Genomic DNA, 18,461 nt, shown 5'->3' with positions numbered 1-18,461 from the left:
ATCAGACATGCCTTATGATCAGACTGACCGAGTTTGAAGCCGATCAATCGAAATCCCTAGGAGGAGTTCGATCAAATGCAAAGGCTGTAAACGTCAAACTCGAGGTCCAGAATGGACCTTCAATACAAAATGGCCGACTTCCTGTTGGGTTTAGAGCATGGCTCTAAGAGACTTTTTTGTACGTCCCGACAAGATACACATGTGTACCAAGTTTCGTAATTCTAGGTTTAAGCATGGCTTGGGGCTGTTCATTTAAAATACTCTAGGGGTCGCTATAGAAAAATTAGGCCACACCCACCAAATATCGCTATGGATTCCTGTTCGGGGATGGATAAGGATCCATCCTAGTGAGTTTGGAGCAGCTCACCCCGAAACTGTGGAATTCAGAGCCAAACGAAATTCGATGGCGTTCGCAACGCCGCCACGCCCACCTGCTTCATCGCAGCCGGTCGGGGTTGGAATCCACAACACACCAACATGTCTTCTGTCTCTGGACACAGTTTCATGTTGATTAGGTCAAAGGGCTAAGATAACGACCGTTCACAGTAAAACATTACACTTCCTGCTCTCAGGGGGCGTGGCCTACATAAAAAAAAAATTTCACTGCAGGGTATTTTAGGACACTCGATGTCGATCAATCACTGAAAGTTTGGTCCCTCTATGTGTTTTTGTATATGAAATATAAGAGGTTTTTGTTTCATGGCGTGTAGGTGAACTTTGACCCCTGCTAACCCCCCTTCAACATGCTCCAAAACTCACCAATTTGATAACTTTAAATCAGACATGCCTTATGATCAGACTGACCGAGTTTGAAGCCGATCAATCGAAATCCCTAGGAGGAGTTCGATCAAATACGAAGGCTGTAAACGTCAAACTCGAGGTCCAAAATGGACCTTCAATACAAAATGGCCGACTTCCTGTGATAGTTGCACTATGACATTACTTGTAAATTCTGAGCATCTTAGTGAGCTCTACAACTGTACCGAATTTCAAGTCTCTACGATGAAGTAAGTGAATAGCAATGGGTCTGTTGAAAATTGCTAGTTGCCGCCGTTGAGCAATTTTTTTTGCGATTTTTGCGGCGACCTTAAAATTCAAAATTTTTAAACCGCCTAGTCGCTTCCGCCAAGTTTGGTGAGTTTTTGAATATGATAAAGCCCCCAAAAAGGCGCACGAAGAGGTGGGAAGAATAATAATAATAATAATTAAAGCTGCAAGCAGCCTCGGGCGGCCCTCGCAGCAAGCGCCGCTCCGGCCTATTGGCCACCGCGGGGGTTCCGGCCACCGCAGAAGGTCTCGCACGATTTCCAGAGCCGCAGCCAACTCCCGACCGCAGAAGCTCCGCCGCAGTTTTCAGCACCGCCGCCCGCTAGCCGCCGCAGTAGCTGTCGCGCATTTTCCCTGCCTATCCACCGGGCGACACGCGTGAATGCGTTCGGCGACGCTCCCCGACGACTGTCAAAAAATCTGGTGCAGATCGGTCGATGCGTCGAGGAGATACGGCCGATGTATTACCTTAGGGGGCGCAGTGGAGTCAAATTACATCTCAAACCCGTCGGGCTCTTTAGAGGTGAACAAAGATCATACATATCCAGTTTGGTGCCAATCGGATGATCCATGCGTGAATTAGAGCCAAACGTATGCATATGGCGAGGGACTGATATTCGCCATTTGGCCACGCCCACACGGTTCAGCCAGCAGCGAGCATTGACAGAGTTTATCATCCGAATCATCTTGATTAGGTCAAGAGAGCCATAAACGGAGCTTTCCAAGGAAAAAAACGGCACTTCCTGTTCCGAGGGGGCGGGGCTTAGATGACGTCATAATATGATGACGTAGGATCGTCCGGCATCCCACCAGGAACACTCAGGCAAATTTTGGTGCAGCTCAGTCAAAAAATGTGGAATCCAGAGGCAAACGTATACGAACGGCGTTGCCGCCATTGAAAACTCTTGGCACTTTAAAGCAAGCGAGACCAACTTCCTATCTGTCATCCAACACAGAATCACCTTGATTAGGTCAAGAGAGCCATAAACAGAGCTTTCCAAGGAAAAAAACGGCACTTCCGGTTCTGAGGGGGCGGGGCTTAGATGACGTCATAATATGATGACATAGGGTCGTCAGGGTCCCGCCAGGGTCACTCGTGCAAAGTTTGGTGCAGAAGCTATCGACCGTTCACAGTAGAATTACACATTTTTAATTTTTTCCTACATTACAAAATTGAACTCTGTCTTTCCGTAGGGCAATGCTGCCCTCTGGTGTCGAATTACTGAAATAATGAAACTATTTCAGTAATTTCAGTAATTCGACACCAGAGGGCAGCATTGCCCTACGGAATGATGAAGGATCCCCTTTGTAATTACATATTACACAGTCGATCACAGGGGAACTTTGAGCCCTGCTAACCCCGCTTCAACATGCTCCAAAACTCACCATATTGATAACTTTAAATCAGACATGCCTTATGATCAGACTGACCGAGTTTGAAGCCGATCAATCGAAATCCCTAGGAGGAGTTCGATCAAATACGAAGGCTCTAAATGTCAAAATCGAGGTCAAATGAACTTCAATCTAAAATGGCCGACTTCCTGTTGGGTTTAGAGCATGGCTCCAAGAGACTTTTTTGTACGTCCTGACAAGATACACATGTGTACCAAGTTTCGTAATTCTAGGATAAAGCATGGCTTGGGGCTGATTTTTTAAAATATTCCAGGGGGAGATGTAGAGAAATTAGGCCACGCCCACCAAATTTCGCTATGGATTCCTGTTCGGGGATGGATAAGGATCCATCCTAGTGAGTTTGGAGCAGCTCACCCCGAAACTGTGGAATTCAGAGCCAAACGAAATTCGATGGCGTTCGCAACGCCGCCACGCCCACCTGCTTCATCGCAGCCGGTCGGGGTTGGAATCCACAACACACCAACATGTCTTCTGTCTCTGGACACAGTTTCATGTTGATTAGGTCAAAGGGCTAAGATAGCGACCGTTCACAGTAAAACATTACACTTCCTGCTCTCAGGGGGCGTGGCCTACATAAAAAAAAAATTTCACTGCAGGGTATTTTAGGACACTCGATGTCGATCAATCACTGAAAGTTTGGTCCCTCTATGTGTTTTTGTATATGAAATATAAGAGGTTTTTGTTTCATGGCGTGTAGGTGAACTTTGACCCCTGCTAACCCCCCTTCAACATGCTCCAAAACTCACCAATTTGATAACTTTAAATCAGACATGCCTTATGATCAGACTGACCAAGTTTGAAGCCGATCAATCGAAATCCCTAGGAGGAGTTCGATCAAATACGAAGGCTGTAAACGTCAAACTCGAGGTCCAAAATGGACCTTCAATACAAAATGGCCGACTTTCTGTGATAGTTGCACTATGACATTACTTGTAAATTCTGAGCGTCTTAGTGAGCTCTACAACTGTACCGAATTTCAAGTCTCTACGATGAAGTAAGTGAATAGCAATGGGTCTTTTGAAAATTGCTAGTTGCCGCCGTTGAGCAATTTTTTTGCCGATTTTTGCGGCGACCTTAAAATTCAAAATTTTTAAACCGCCTAGACGCGACCGCCAAGTTTGGTGAGTTTTTGAATATGATAAAGCCCCCAAAACGGCCCACGAAGAGGTGGGAAGAATAATAATAATAAACAGTACAGATACAATAGGCCTTCGCAGCGCTTTGCTGCTCGGGCCTAATTAAAGCTGCAAGCAGCCTCGGGCGGCCCTCGCAGCAAGCGCCGCTCCGGCCTATTGGCCACCGCGGGGGTTCCGGCCACCGCAGAAGCTCTCGCGTGATTTCCAGAGCCGCAGCCCGCTCCCCACCGCGGAAGCTCCGCCGCAGTTTCCAGCACCGCCGCCCGCCAGCCGCCGCAGAAGCTGTCGCGCATTTTCCCCGCCCGTCCACCGGGCGACACGCGTGAATGCGTTCGGCGGCGCTGCCCGACGACTGTCGAAAAATCTGGCGCAGATCGGTCGATGCGTCGAGGAGATACAACCCATGTATTAACTTAGGGGGCGCAGTGGAGCCAAATTACATTTCAAACCCGTTGGGCTCTTTAGAGGTGAACAAAGGTCATACATATCCAGTTTGGCGCCAATCGGATGATCTATGCCTAAATAAGAGCCAAACGTATGCATATGGCGAGGGACTGATATTCGCCGTTTGGCCACGCCCACACGGTTCAGCCAGCAGCGAGCATTGACAGAGTTTATCATCCGAATCATCTTGATTAGGTCAAGAGAGCCATAAACGGAGCTTTCCAAGTAATAAAACGGCACTTCCTGTTCTGAGGGGGCGGGGCTTAGATGACGTCATAATATGATGACATAGGGTCGTCAAGGATCCCAGGGTCACTCGTGCAAAGTTTGGTGCAGAAGCTATCGACCGTTCACAGTAAAATACAAGACTTCCTGTTGTCAGAGGGCGTGGCCTACGTGATGTCATCATTTGACCATTGGATATTATTCTACACCCAGGATGATCAATATCTCAAACTTTGGTGTCTCTGTGAGTTTTTGTTATAGAATTACAAATTATTTAATTTTTTCCTATTTAATTCAACATTGAACTGTCATTCCGTAGGGCAATGCTGCCCTCTGGTGTCGAATTACTGAAATTACTGAAATAGTTTCATTATTTCAGTAATTCGACACCAGAGGGCAGCATTGCCCTACACATGACAAAGCCCTTTGTATTACACAGTCGATCACAGGGGAACTTTGAGCCTTGCTAACCCCCTTCCACCTGTTCAAATGTCACCAATTGATAACTTTAAATCAGACATGCCTTATGATCAGACTGACCGAGTTTGAAGCCGATCAATCGAAATCCCTAGGAGGAGTTCGATCAAATGCAAAGGCTGTAAACGTCAAACTCGAGGTCCAAAATGGACCTTCAATCCAAAATGGCCGACTTCCTGTTGGGTTTAGAGCATGGCTCCAAGAGACTTTTTGTACGTCCTGACAAGATACACATGTGTACCAAGTTTCGTAATTCTAGGATAAAGCATGGCTTGGGGCTGATTTTTTAAAATATTCAAGGGGGAGATGTAGAGAAATTAGGCCACGCCCACCAAATTTCGCTATGGATTCCTGTTGGCGGGTGTATAAGGATCCATCCTAGTGAGTTTGGAGCAGCTCTCCCAAAAACTGTGGAATTCAGAGCCAAACGAAATTCGACTGGCGTTCGCAACGCCGCCACGCCCACCTGCTTCATCGCAGCCGGTCGGGGTTGGAATACACAACACACCAACATGTCTTCTGTCTCTGGACACAGTTTCATGTTGATTAGGTCAAAGGGCTAAGATAGCGACCGTTCACAGTAAAACATGACACTTCCTGTTCTCAGGGGGCGTGGCCTACGTAAAAAAATAATTTCACCACAGGGTATTTTAGGACACCCGATGACGATCAATCAATGAAAGTTTGGTCCCTCTATGTGTTTTTGTATAGGAAATATAAGAGTTTCGTGTTTCATGGCGAGTAGGTGAACTTTGACCCCTGGCTAACCCCCCTTCAGCAAGCTCATACAGTCACCAATTTGATAACTTTAAATCAGACATGCCTTATGATCAGACTGACCGAGTTTGAAGCCGATCAATCGAAATCCCTAGGAGGAGTTCGATCAAATACGAAGGCTGTAAACGTCAAACTCGAGGTCCAGAATGGACCTTCAATACAAAATGGCCGACTTCCTGTTGGGTTTAGAGCATGGCTCTAAGAGACTTTTTTGTACGTCCCGACAAGATACACATGTGTACCAAGTTTCGTAATTCTAGGTTTAAGCATGGCTTGGGGCTGTTCATTTAAAATACTCTAGGGGTCGCTATAGAAAAATTAGGCCACGCCCACCAAATATCGCTATGGATTCCTGTTCGGGGATGGATAAGGATCCATCCTAGTGAGTTTGGAGCAGCTCACCCCGAAACTGTGGAATTCAGAGCCAAACGAAATTCGATGGCGTTCGCAACGCCGCCACGCCCACCTGCTTCATCGCAGCCGGTCGGGGTTGGAATCCACAACACACCAACATGTCTTCTGTCTCTGGACACAGTTTCATGTTGATTAGGTCAAAGGGCTAAGATAGCGACCGTTCACAGTAAAACATTACACTTCCTGCTCTCAGGGGGCGTGGCCTACATAAAAAAAAAATTTCACTGCAGGGTATTTTAGGACACTCGATGTCGATCAATCACTGAAAGTTTGGTCCCTCTATGTGTTTTTGTATATGAAATATAAGAGGTTTTTGTTTCATGGCGTGTAGGTGAACTTTGACCCCTGCTAACCCCCCTTCAACATGCTCCAAAACTCACCAATTTGATAACTTTAAATCAGACATGCCTTATGATCAGACTGACCGAGTTTGAAGCCGATCAATCGAAATCCCTAGGAGGAGTTCGATCAAATACGAAGGCTGTAAACGTCAAACTCGAGGTCCAAAATGGACCTTCAATACAAAATGGCCGACTTTCTGTGATAGTTGCACTATGACATTACTTGTAAATTCTGAGCGTCTTAGTGAGCTCTACAACTGTACCGAATTTCAAGTCTCTACGATGAAGTAAGTGAATAGCAATGGGTCTGTTGAAAATTGCTAGTTGCTGCCGTTGAGCAATTTTTTTTGCGATTTTTGCGGCGACCTTAAAATTCAAAATTTTAAACCGCCTAGTCGCGCCGCCAAGTTTGGTGAGTTTTTGAATATGATAAAGCCCCCAAAAAGGCACACGATAGGTGGGAAGAATAATAATAATAATAATAACAGTACAGATACAATAGGCCTTCGCAGCGCTTTGCTGCTCGGGCCTAATTAAAGCTGCAAGCAGCCTCGGGCGGCCCTCGCAGCAAGCGCCGCTCCGGCCTATTGGCCACCGCGGGGGTTCCGGCCACCGCAGAAGCTCTCGCGCGTTTTCCAGAGCCGCAGCCCGCTCCCCACCGCGGAAGCTCTGCCGCAGTTTCCAGCACCGCCGCCCGTCAGCCGCCGCTGAAGCTGTCGCGCATTTTCCCCGCCCGTCCACCGGCGACACGCGTGAATGCGTTCGGCGGCGCTCCCCGACGACTGTCGAAAAATCTGGTGCAGATCGGTCGATGCGTCGAGGAGATACGGCCGATTGTATCAACTTAGGGGGCGCCGTGGAGTCAAATTACATCTCAAACCCGTCGGGCTCTTTAGAGGTGAACAAAGGTCATACATATCCAGTTTGGCGCCAATCGGATGATCCTATGCCTAATAAGAGCCAAAGTATGCATATGGCGAGGGGACTGAAATTCGCCTTTTGGCCACGCCCACCACGTTAGCCAGCAGCGAGCATCTGACAGATTTATCATCCGAATCATCTTGATTAGGTCAAGAGCGCGATAAAACGAGCTTTCCAAGTAATAAAACGGCACTTCCTGTCTGAGGGGTCGGGGCTTAGATGACGTCATCATATGATGACATAGGGTCGGCATCCACCAGGAGCCCAGCTCGGTAAAATAGGAATGTCAACTCGACGGGCGTGCCGGCACTAGCACTTAAAGAAGCAAGCGAAACTTCCTGTTCCGAGGGGGCGGGGCTTAGATGACGTCATAATGTGATGACGTAGGATTGACGGGCAAGCCTCCAGGATCACTCAGGCCAAGTTTGATGCAGCTCGGTCAAAATATGTGGAATGTAGAGGCAAACGTATACGAATGGCGTTGCCGCCATTGAAAACTCTTGGCACTTTAAAGCAAGCGAGATCAACTTCCTATCTGTCATCCAACACAGAATCACCTTGATTAGGTCAAGAGAGCCATAGATGAAAGTTTCCAAGGAAAAAAATAGCACTTCCTGTTCTGAGGGGGCGGGGCTTAGATGACGTCATAATCTGATGACATAGAATTTTCAGACATCACACCAGCATCACTCAAGCCAAGTTTGGTGCAGCTCGGTCGAAACATGTGGAATCTAGAAGCAAAAGTATGGCATCGGCGTTACAGGTCACTTCGCCACGCCGCCACGCCCAGCTGCTATCTCAAAGCCGGTCAGGGTTGGAAACCTCAACACACCAACATGTCTTCTGTCTCTGGACACAGGTTCATGTTGATTAGGTCAAAGGGCTAAGAGAGCGACCGTTCACAGTAAAACATGACACTTCCTGTTCTCAGGGGGCGTGGCCTACGTGATGTCATCATTTGACCATTGGATATTATTGGACACAAGATAATGATCAATAACTCAAACTTTGGTGTCTCTGTCAGTTTTTGTGTTAGAATTACAAATTATTTAATTTTTTCCTTTTCAATTCAACATTGAACTGTCATTCCGTAGGGCAATGCTGCCCTCTGGTGTCGAATTACTGAAATTACTGAAATAGTTTCATTATTTCAGTAATTCGACACCAGAGGGCAGCATTGCCTTACACATGACAAAATAATCCCCTTTGTAATTGACTGTGTAACATATTACACAGTCAATCACAGGGGATCTTTGAGCCCTGCTAACCCCCCTTCAACATGCTCCAAAACTCACCAATTTGATAACTTTAAATCAAACATGCCTTATGATCAGACTGACCAAGTTTGAAGCCGATCAATCGAAATCCCTAGGAGGAGTTCGATCAAATACGAAGGCTGTAAACGTCAAAATCGAGGTCAAATGAACTTCAATCTAAAATGGCCGACTTCCTGTTGGGTTTAGAGCATGGCTCTAAGAGACTTTTTTGTACGTCCCGACAAGATACACATGTGTACCAAGTTTCGTAATTCTAGGTTTCAGCATGGCTTGGGGCTGTTCATTTAAAATACTCTAGGGGTCGCTATAGAGAAATTAGGCCACGCCCACCAAATTTTGTTATGAATTCCTGTCGGTGGGTGGATAATGATCCATCCTAGTGAGTTTGGAGCAGCTGGGCCCGAAATTGTGGAATTCAGAGCCAAACGTATGGCAACGGCGTCACAGGTCACTTCGCCACGCCGCCACACCCACCTGCTATGTCAAAGCCGGTCAGGGCTTGAATCCACAACACACCAACATGTCTTCTGTCTCTGGACACAGTTTCATGTTGATTAGGTCAAAGGGCTAAGATAGCGACCGTTCACAGTAAAACATGACACTTCCTGTTCTCAGGGGGCGTGGCTTAAGTGATGTCATCATTTCACCACAGGGTATTTTAGGACATCTTATGACAATCAATCACTGAACGTTTGGTCCCTCTATGTGTTTTTATATAGGAAATATAAGAGTTTCGTGTTTCATGGCGAGTAGGTGAACTTTGACCCCTGCTAACCCCCCTTCAACATACTCCAAAACTCACCAATTTGATAACTTTAAATCAAACATGCCTTATGATCAGACTGACCGAGTTTGAAGCCGATCAATCGAAATCCCTAGGAGGAGTTCGATCAAATACGAAGGCTGTAAACGTCAAACTCGAGGTCCAAAATGGACCTTCAATACAAAATGGCCGACTTCCTGTTGGGTTTAGAGCATGGCTCCAAGAGACTTTTTTGTACATCCTGAAAAGATACACATATGTACCAAGTTTCGTAATTCTAGGATAAAGCATGGCCTGGGGCTGTTCATTTAAAATACTCTAGGGGTCGCTATAGAGAAATTAGGCCACGCCCACCAAATTTTGTTATGAATTCCTGTCGGTGGGTGGATAAGGATCCATCCTAGTGAGTTTGGAGCAGCTGGGCCCGAAATTGTGGAATTCAGAGCCAAACGAAATTCGACGGCGTTCGCAACGCCGCCACGCCCACCTGCTTCATCGCAGCCGGTCGGGGTTGGATTACTCAACACACCAACATGTCTTCTGTCTCTGGACACAGTTTCATGTTGATTAGGTCAAAGGGCTAAGATAGCGACCGTTCACAGTAAAACATGACACTTCCTGTTCTCAGGGGCGTGGCCTACTTAAAAAAATAATTTCACCACAGGGTATTTTAGGACACCCGATGACAACCAATCTCTGAAAGTTTGGTCCCTCTCTGTGTTTTTGTATAGGAAATATAAGAGTTTCGTGTTTCATGGCGAGTAGGTGAACTTTGACCCCTGCTAACCCCCCTTCAACATACTCCAAAACTCACCAATTTGATAACTTTAAATCAAACATGCCTTATGATCAGACTGACCAAGTTTGAAGCCGATCAATCGAAATCCCTAGGAGGAGTTCGATCAAATACGAAGGCTGTAAACGTCAAACTCGAGGAAAAAAATGGACGTTCAAGACAAAATGGCTGACTTCCTGTGATATTGCACTTCTAACATTACCTTATTCTGAGCATCTTGGTGAGCTCTACATGTGTACCAAATTTCATGTCTCTACGATAAAGTAAATGAATAGCAAAATTTCCTTTGAAAATTGCTAGTTGGCGCCGTTGAGCCAATTTTTTTGCGATTTTTGCATCGACCTTAAAATTCAAAATTTTTAAACTGCCTAGTCGCGACCGCCAAGTTTGGTGCGTTTTTGAATATGATAAAGCCCCCAAAAAGGCACCTCTTTGGGGGTAAGAATAATAAGAATAATAATAAACAGTACAGATACAATAGGCCTTCGCAGCGCTTTGCTGCTCGGCCTAATTAAAGCTGCAAGCAGCCTCGGGCGGCCCTCGCAGCAAGCGCCGCTCCGGCCTATTGGCCACCGCGGGGGTTCCAGCCACCGCAGAAGCTCTCGCGCGTTTTCCAGAGCCGCAGCCCGCTCGCCAGTGCGGAAGCTCCGGCGCAGTCTCCAGCACCGCCGCCCGCCAGCCGCCGCAGAAGCTGTCGCGCATTTTCCCCGCCCGTCCACCGGGCGACACGCGTGAATGCGTTCGGCGGCGCTCCCGACGACTGTCGAAAAATCTGGCGCAGATCGGTCGATGCGTCGAGGAGATACGGCCGATGTATCAACTTAGGGGGCGCAGTGTTGTCAAATTACATCTCAAACCCGTTGGGCTCTTTAGAGGTGAACAAAGGTCATACATATCCAGTTTGGCGCCAATCGGATGATCTATGCGTGAATAAGAGCCAAACGTATGCATATGGCGAGGGACTGATATTCGCCATTTTGCCACGCCCACACGGTTCAGCCAGCAGCGAGCATTGACAGAGTTTATCATCCGAATCATCTTGATTAGGTCAAGAGAGCCATAAACGGAGCTTTCCAAGTAAAAAAATAGCACTTCCTGTTCCGAGGGGGCGGGGCCTAAGTGATGTCATCATTTGACCATTGGATATTATTGGACACTCGATTATGATCAATCACTGAACGTTTGGTGTCTCTGTGAGTTTTTGTGTTAGAATTACTAATTATTTAATTTTTTCCTCCATTACAACATTGAACTTTCATTCCGTAGGGCAATGCTGCCCTCTGGTGTCGAATTACTGAAATAATGAAACTATTTCAGTGGGCAGCAGAGGGCAGCATTGCCCTACAAACAACGAACATGGACTGTTTATTATGTAATTACACAGAAGATCTGTCTAATTCATTCTGAGGGGGCGGGGCTTAGATGACGTCATAATATGATGACATAGCATTGTCAGGCATCACACCAGGATGAGTCAGGCCAAGTTTGGTGCAGCTCGGTCGAAATATGTGGAATCTAGAAGCAAACGTATGGCATCGGCCTTACAGGTCACTTCGCCACGCCGCCACAGCCAGCTGCTTCATCGCAGCCAGTCAGGGCTTGAATCCTCAACACACCAACATGTCTTCTGTCTCTGGACACAGTTTAATATTGATTATGTCAAAGGGCTAAGATAGCGACCGTTCACAGTAAAACATGACACTTCCTGTTCTCAGGGGGCGTGGCCTAAGTGATGTCATCATTTGACCACAGGGTATTTTTGGACACCTAATGATGATCAATAATTTAAAGTTTGGCATCTCTGTGAGTTTCTGTGCAGGATATATAAGAGTTTCGTGTTTCATGGCGAGTAGGTGAACTTTGACCCCTGGTAACCCCCTTCAGCAAGCTCATACAGTCACCAATTTGATAACTTTAAATCAGACATGCCTTATGATCAGACTGACCGAGTTTGAAGCCGATCAATCGAAATCCCTAGGAGGAGTTCGATCAAATGCAAAGGCTGTAAACGTCAAAATCGAGGTCAAATGAACTTCAATCTAAAATGGCCGACTTCCTGTTGGGTTTAGAGCATGGCTCTAAGAGACTTTTTTGTACGTCCCGACAAGATACACATGTGTACCAAGTTTCGTAATTCTAGGTTTAAGCATGGCTTGGGGCTGTTCATTTAAAATACTCTAGGGGTCGCTATAGAAAAATTAGGCCACGCCCACCAAATATCGCTATGGATTCCTGTTCGGGGATGGATAAGGATCCATCCTAGTGAGTTTGGAGCAGCTCACCCCGAAACTGTGGAATTCAGAGCCAAACGAAATTCGATGGCGTTCGCAACGCCGCCACGCCCACCTGCTTCATCGCAGCCGGTCGGGGTTGGAATCCACAACACACCAACATGTCTTCTGTCTCTGGACACAGTTTCATGTTGATTAGGTCAAAGGGCTAAGATAGCGACCGTTCACAGTAAAACATGACACTTCCTGTTCTCAGGGGGCGTGGCCTACATAAAAAAAAAATTTCACTGCAGGGTATTTTAGGACACCCGATGCCGATCAATCACTGAAAGTTTGGTCCCTCTATGTGTTTTTGTATATGAAATATAAGAGGTTTTTGTTTCATGGCGTGTAGGTGAACTTTGACCCCTGGTAACCCCCCTTCAACATGCTCCAAAACTCACCAATTTGATAACTTTAAATCAGACATGCCTTATGATCAGACTGACCGAGTTTGAAGCCGATCAATCGAAATCCCTAGGAGGAGTTCGATCAAATGCGAAGGCTGTAAACGTCAAACTCGAGGTAAAAAATGGACCTTCAATACAAAATGGCCGACTTCCTGTGATACTTGCACTATGACATTACTTGTAAATTCTGAGCGTCTTAGTGAGCTCTACAACTGTACCGAATTTCAAGTCTCTACGATGAAGTAAGTGAATAGCAATGGGTCTGTTGAAAATTGCTAGTTGCTGCCGTTGAGCAATTTTTTTTGCGATTTTTGCGACGACCTTAAAATTCAAAATTTTTAAACCGCCTAGTCGCTTCCGCCAAGTTTGGTGAGTTTTTGAATATGATAAAGCCCCCAAAAAGGCGCACGAAGAGGGGGGCAGAATCGTAAGAAGAATTAAAGCTGCAAGCAGCCTCGGGCGGCCCTCGCAGCAAGCGCCGCTCCGGCCTATTGGCCACCGCGGGGGTTCCGGCCACCGCAGAAGCTCTCGCGCGCTTTCCAGAGCCGCAGCCTGCTCCCCACCGCGGAAGCTCTGCCGCAGATTCCAGCATCGCCGCCCGCCAGCCGCCGCAGAAGCTGTCGCGCATTTTCCCCGCCCGTCCACCGGGCGACAGGCGTGAATGCGTTCAGCGGCGCTCCCCGACGACTGTCAAAAAATCTGGTGCAGATCGGTTGATGCGTCGAGGAGATACGGCCGATGTATCAACTTAGGGGGCGCAGTGGAGTCAAATTACATCTCAAACCCGTCGGGCTCTTTAGAGGTGAACAAAGGTCATACATGTCCAGTTTGGCGCCAATCGGATGATCCATGTGTGAATTAGAACCAAACGTATGTATATGGCGAGGGACTGATATTCGCCATTTGGCCACGCCCACACGGTTCAGCCAGCTGCGAGCATTGACAGAGTTTATCATCCAAATCATCTTGATTAGGTCAAGAGAGCCATAAACAGAGCTTTCCAAGGAAAAAAACGGCACTTCCGGTTCCGAGGGGGCGGGGCTTAGATGACGTCATAATGTGATGACGTAGGATTGACGGGCAAGCCTCCAGGATCACTCAGGCCAAGTTTGATGCAGCTCGGTCAAAATATGTGGAAGGTAGAGGCAAACGTATACGAACGGCGTTGCCGCCATTGAAAACTGTTGGCACTTTAAAGCAAGCGAGACCAACTTCCTATCTGTCATCCAACACAGAATCACCTTGATTAGGTCAAGAGAGCCATAGATGAAAGTTTCCAAGGAAAAAAATAGCACTTCCTGTTCTGAGGGGGCGGGGCTTAGATGACGTCATAATCTGATGACATAGAATTTTCAGGTATCACACCAGCATCACTCAAGCCAAGTTTGGTGCAGCTCGGTCGAAACATGTGGAATCTAGAAGCAAACGTATGGCATCGGCGTTACAGGTCACTTCGCCACGCCGCCACACCCAGCTGCTTCATCGCAGCCGGTCAGGGCTTGGATCCACAACACACCAACATGTCTTCTGTCTCTGGACACAGTTTCATGTTGATTAGGTCAAAGGGCTAAGATAGCGACCGTTCACAGTAAAACATGACACTTCCTGTTCTCAGGGGGCGTGGCCTAAGTGATGTCATCATTTCACCACAGGGTATTTTAGGACACCCGATGACGGCCAATCACTGAACGTTTGGTGTCTCTGTGAGTTTCTGTGCAGGATATATAAGAGTTTGGTGTTTCATGGCGAGTAGGTGAACTTTGACCCCTGGTAACCCCCCTTCAGCAAGCTCATACAGTCACCAATTTGATAACTTTAAATCAAACATGCCTTATGATCAGACTGACCGAGTTTGAAGCCGATCAATCGAAATCCCTAGGAGGAGTTCGATCAAATACGAAGGCTGTAAACGTCAAACTCGAGGTCCAAAATGGACCTTCAATAGAAAATGGCCGACTTCCTGTTGGGTTTCGACCATGGCTCTAATAGACTTTTTGTACGTCCTGACAAGATACACATATGTACCAAGTTTCGTAATTCTAGGTTAAAGCATGGCTTGGGGCTGTTCATTTAAAATACTCTAGGGGGCGCTATAGATAAATTAGGCCACGCCCACCAAATTTTGTTATGAATTCCTGTCGGTGGGTGGATAAGGATCCATCCTAGTGAGTTTGGAGCAGCTGGGCCCGAAATTGTGGAATTCAGAGCCAAACGTATGGCAACAGCGTTACAGGTCACTTCGCCACGCCGCCACGCCCACCTGCTATGTCAAAGCCGGTCGGGGTTGGAATGCTCAACACACCAACATGTCTTCTGTCTCTGGACACAGTTTCATGTTGATGAGGTCAAAGGGCTAAGATAGCGACCGTTCACAGTAAAACATGACACTTCCTGTTCTCAGGGGGCGTGGCCTAAGTGATGTCATCATTTCACCACAGGGTATTTTAGGACACCCGATGACGATCAATCAGTGAAAGTTTGGTCCCTCTATGTGTTTTTATATAGGAAATATAAGAGTTTCGTGTTTCATGGCGAGTAGGTGAACTTTGACCCCTGCTAACCCCCCTTCAGCATGCTCCAAAACTCACCAATTTGATAACTTTAAATCAAACATGCCTTATGATCAGACTGACCGAGTTTGAAGTCGATCAATCGAAATCCCTAGGAGGAGTTCGATCAAATACGAAGGCTGTAAACGTCAAACTCGAGGTAAAAAATGGACGTTCAATACAAAATGGCCGACTTTCTGTGATAGTTGGCTTATAACATTCAATGTAAGTTCTGAGTCTTTTGGTGAGCTCTACAAGTGTACCAAATTTCATGTCTCTACGATGAAGTACGTTCATACCATTGTGTCAACAGAAAATTGCTAGTTGCCGCCGTTCAGCAATTTTTTTGCGATTTTTGCGACAACCTTAAAATTCAAAATTTTTAAATTTTCTAGTCGCGACCGCCAAGTTTGGTGAGTTTTTGAATATGATAAAGCCCCCAAAAAGGCTCCTCTTTAGGGGGGCAGAATCGTAATAATAATAAGAAACAGTACAGATACAATAGGCCTTCGCAGCGCTTTGCTGCTCGGGCCTAATAATTAAAGCTGCAAGCAGCCTCGGGCGGCCCTCGCAGCAAGCGCCGCTCCGGCCTATTGGCCACCGCGGGGGTTCCGGCCACCGCAGAAGCTCTTGCGTGGTTTCCAGAGCCGCAGCCCGGTCCCCGCCGCGGAAGCTCCGCCGCAGTTTCCAGCACAGCCGCCCGCCAGCCGCCGCAGAAGCTGTCACGCATTTTCCCCGCCCGTCCGCCTGGCGACACGCGTGAATGCGTTCGGTGGCGCTCCCCGACGACTGTCGATAAATCTGGTGCAGATCGGTCGATGCGTCGAGGAGACACGGCCCATGTATTAACTTAGGGGGCTCAGTGGAGTCAAACTACATTTCAACCTCGTCGGGCTCTTTAGAGGTGAACAAAGGTCATACATATCCAGTTTGGCGCCAATCGGATGATCCATGTGTGATTTAGAGCCAAACGTATGCATATGGCGAGGGACTGATGTTCGCCATTTGGCCACGCCCACACGGTTCAGCCAGCAGCGAGCATTGACAGAGCTTATCATCCGAATCATCTTGATTAGGTCAAGAGAGCCATAAACAGAGCTTTCCAAGGAAAAAAAATGGCACTTCCGGTTCCGAGGGGGCGGGGCTTAGATGACGTCATAATGCGATGACGTAGGATTGACGGGCAAGCCTCCAGGATCACTCAGGCCAAGTTTGATGCAGCTCGGTCAAAATATGTGGAATGTAGAGGCAAACGTATACGAACGGCGTTGCCGCCATTGAAAACTCTTGGCACTTTAAAGCAAGCGAGACCAACTTCCTATCTGTCATCCAACACAGAATCACCTTGATTAGGTCAAGAGAGCCATAGATGAAAGTTTCCAAGGAAAAAAATAGCACTTCCTGTTCTGAGGGGGCGGGGCTTAGATGACGTCATAATCTGATGACATAGAATTTTCAGGCATCACACCAGCACCACTCAAGCCAAGTTTGGTGCAGCTCGGTCGAAACTTGTGGAATCTAGAAGCAAACGTATGGCATCGGCGTTACAGGTCACTTCGCCACGCCGCCACACCCAGCTGCTTCATCGCAGCTGGTCAGGGCTTGGATCCACAACACACCAACATGTCTTCTGTCTCTGGACACAGTTTAATATTGATTAGGTCAAAGGGCTAAGATAGCGACCGTTCACAGTAAAACATGACACTTCCTGTTCTCAGGGGGCGTGGCCTACGAAAAAAAAAAATTTCACCACAGGGTATTGTAGGACACCCGATGACGATCAATAACTGAACGTTTGGTCCCTCTATGTGTTTTTGTATAGGAAATATAAGAGTTTCGTGTTTCATGGCGAGTAGGTGAACTTTGACCCCTGGTAACCCCCCTTCAGCAAGCTCATACAGTCACCAATTTGATAACTTTAAATCAGACATGCCTTATGATCAGACTGACCGAGTTTGAAGCCGATCAATCGAAATCCCTAGGAGGAGTTCGATCAAATGCAAAGGCTGTAAACGTCAAAATCGAGGTCCACAAGGGACCTTCAATACAAAATGGCCGACTTCCTGTTGGGTTTCGACCATGGCTCTAATAGACTTTTTTGTACGTCCTGACAAGATACACATATGTACCAAGTTTCGTAATTCTAGGATAAAGCATGGCCTGGGGCTGTTCATTTAAAATACTCTAGGGGTCGCTATAGAAAAATTAGGCCACGCCCACCAAATATCGCTATGGATTCCTGTTCGGGGATGGATAAGGATCCATCCTAGTGAGTTTGGAGCAGCTCACCCCGAAACTGTGGAATTCAGAGCCAAACGAAATTCGATGGCGTTCGCAACGCCGCCACGCCCACCTGCTTCATCGCAGCCGGTCGGGGTTGGAATCCACAACACACCAACATGTCTTCTGTCTCTGGACACAGTTTCATGTTGATTAGGTCAAAGGGCTAAGATAGCGACCGTTCACAGTAAAACATGACACTTCCTGCTCTCAGGGGGCGTGGCCTAAGTGATATCATCATTTCACCACAGGGTATTTTAGGACACCCGATGACGATCAATCACTGAAAGTTTGATACCTCTATGTGTTTTTGTATAGGAAATATAAGAGTTTCGTGTTTCATGGCGAGTAGGTGAACTTTGACCCCTGCTAACCCCCCTTCAACATGCTCCAAAACTCACCAATTTGATAACTTTAAATCAAACATGCCTTATGATCAGACTGACCGAGTTTGAAGCCGATCAATCGAAATCCCTAGGAGGAGTTCGATCAAATACGAAGGCTGTAAACGTCAAAATCGAGGTAAAAAATGGACGTTCAATACAAAATGGCCGACTTTCTGTGATAGTTGGCTTATAACATTAAATGTAAGTTCTGAGTCTTTTGGTGAGCTCTACAAGTGTACCAAATTTCATGTCTCTACGATGAAATACGTTCATACCATTGTGTCAACAGAAAATTGCTAGTTGCCGCCGTTGAGCAATTTTTTTTGCGATTTTTGCGACAACCTTAAAATTCAAAATTTTTAAATTTTCTAGTTGCGACCGCCAAGTTTGGTGAGTTTTTGAATATGATAAAGCCCCCAAAAAGGCTCCTCTTTAGGGGGGCAGAATCGTAATAATAAGAAACAGTACAGATACAATAGGCCTTCGCAGCGCTTTGCTGCTCGGGCCTAATAATAAGAAACAGTACAGATACAAT

At 46.8% G+C, this 18,461-nt stretch overlaps 1 protein-coding gene across 1 annotated transcript in view; it reads right to left on the bottom strand.

Moving 5' to 3' along the window:
- Positions 1–18,461, bottom strand: part of LOC111611773 (aminoacyl tRNA synthase complex-interacting multifunctional protein 1-like) — a 47,035-nt gene that overhangs the window by 19,971 nt on the left and 8,603 nt on the right. The gene's annotated exons all lie outside the window — the stretch shown is intronic.

This window comes from Xiphophorus maculatus, chromosome 2 (assembly GCF_002775205.1).
Source record: "Xiphophorus maculatus strain JP 163 A chromosome 2, X_maculatus-5.0-male, whole genome shotgun sequence".
NCBI classification, from domain to species: domain Eukaryota; kingdom Metazoa; phylum Chordata; class Actinopteri; order Cyprinodontiformes; family Poeciliidae; genus Xiphophorus; species Xiphophorus maculatus.
The sequence above is the reverse complement of the archived record's forward strand: the minus strand, read 5'-3'. Positions and strand labels throughout refer to the sequence as shown.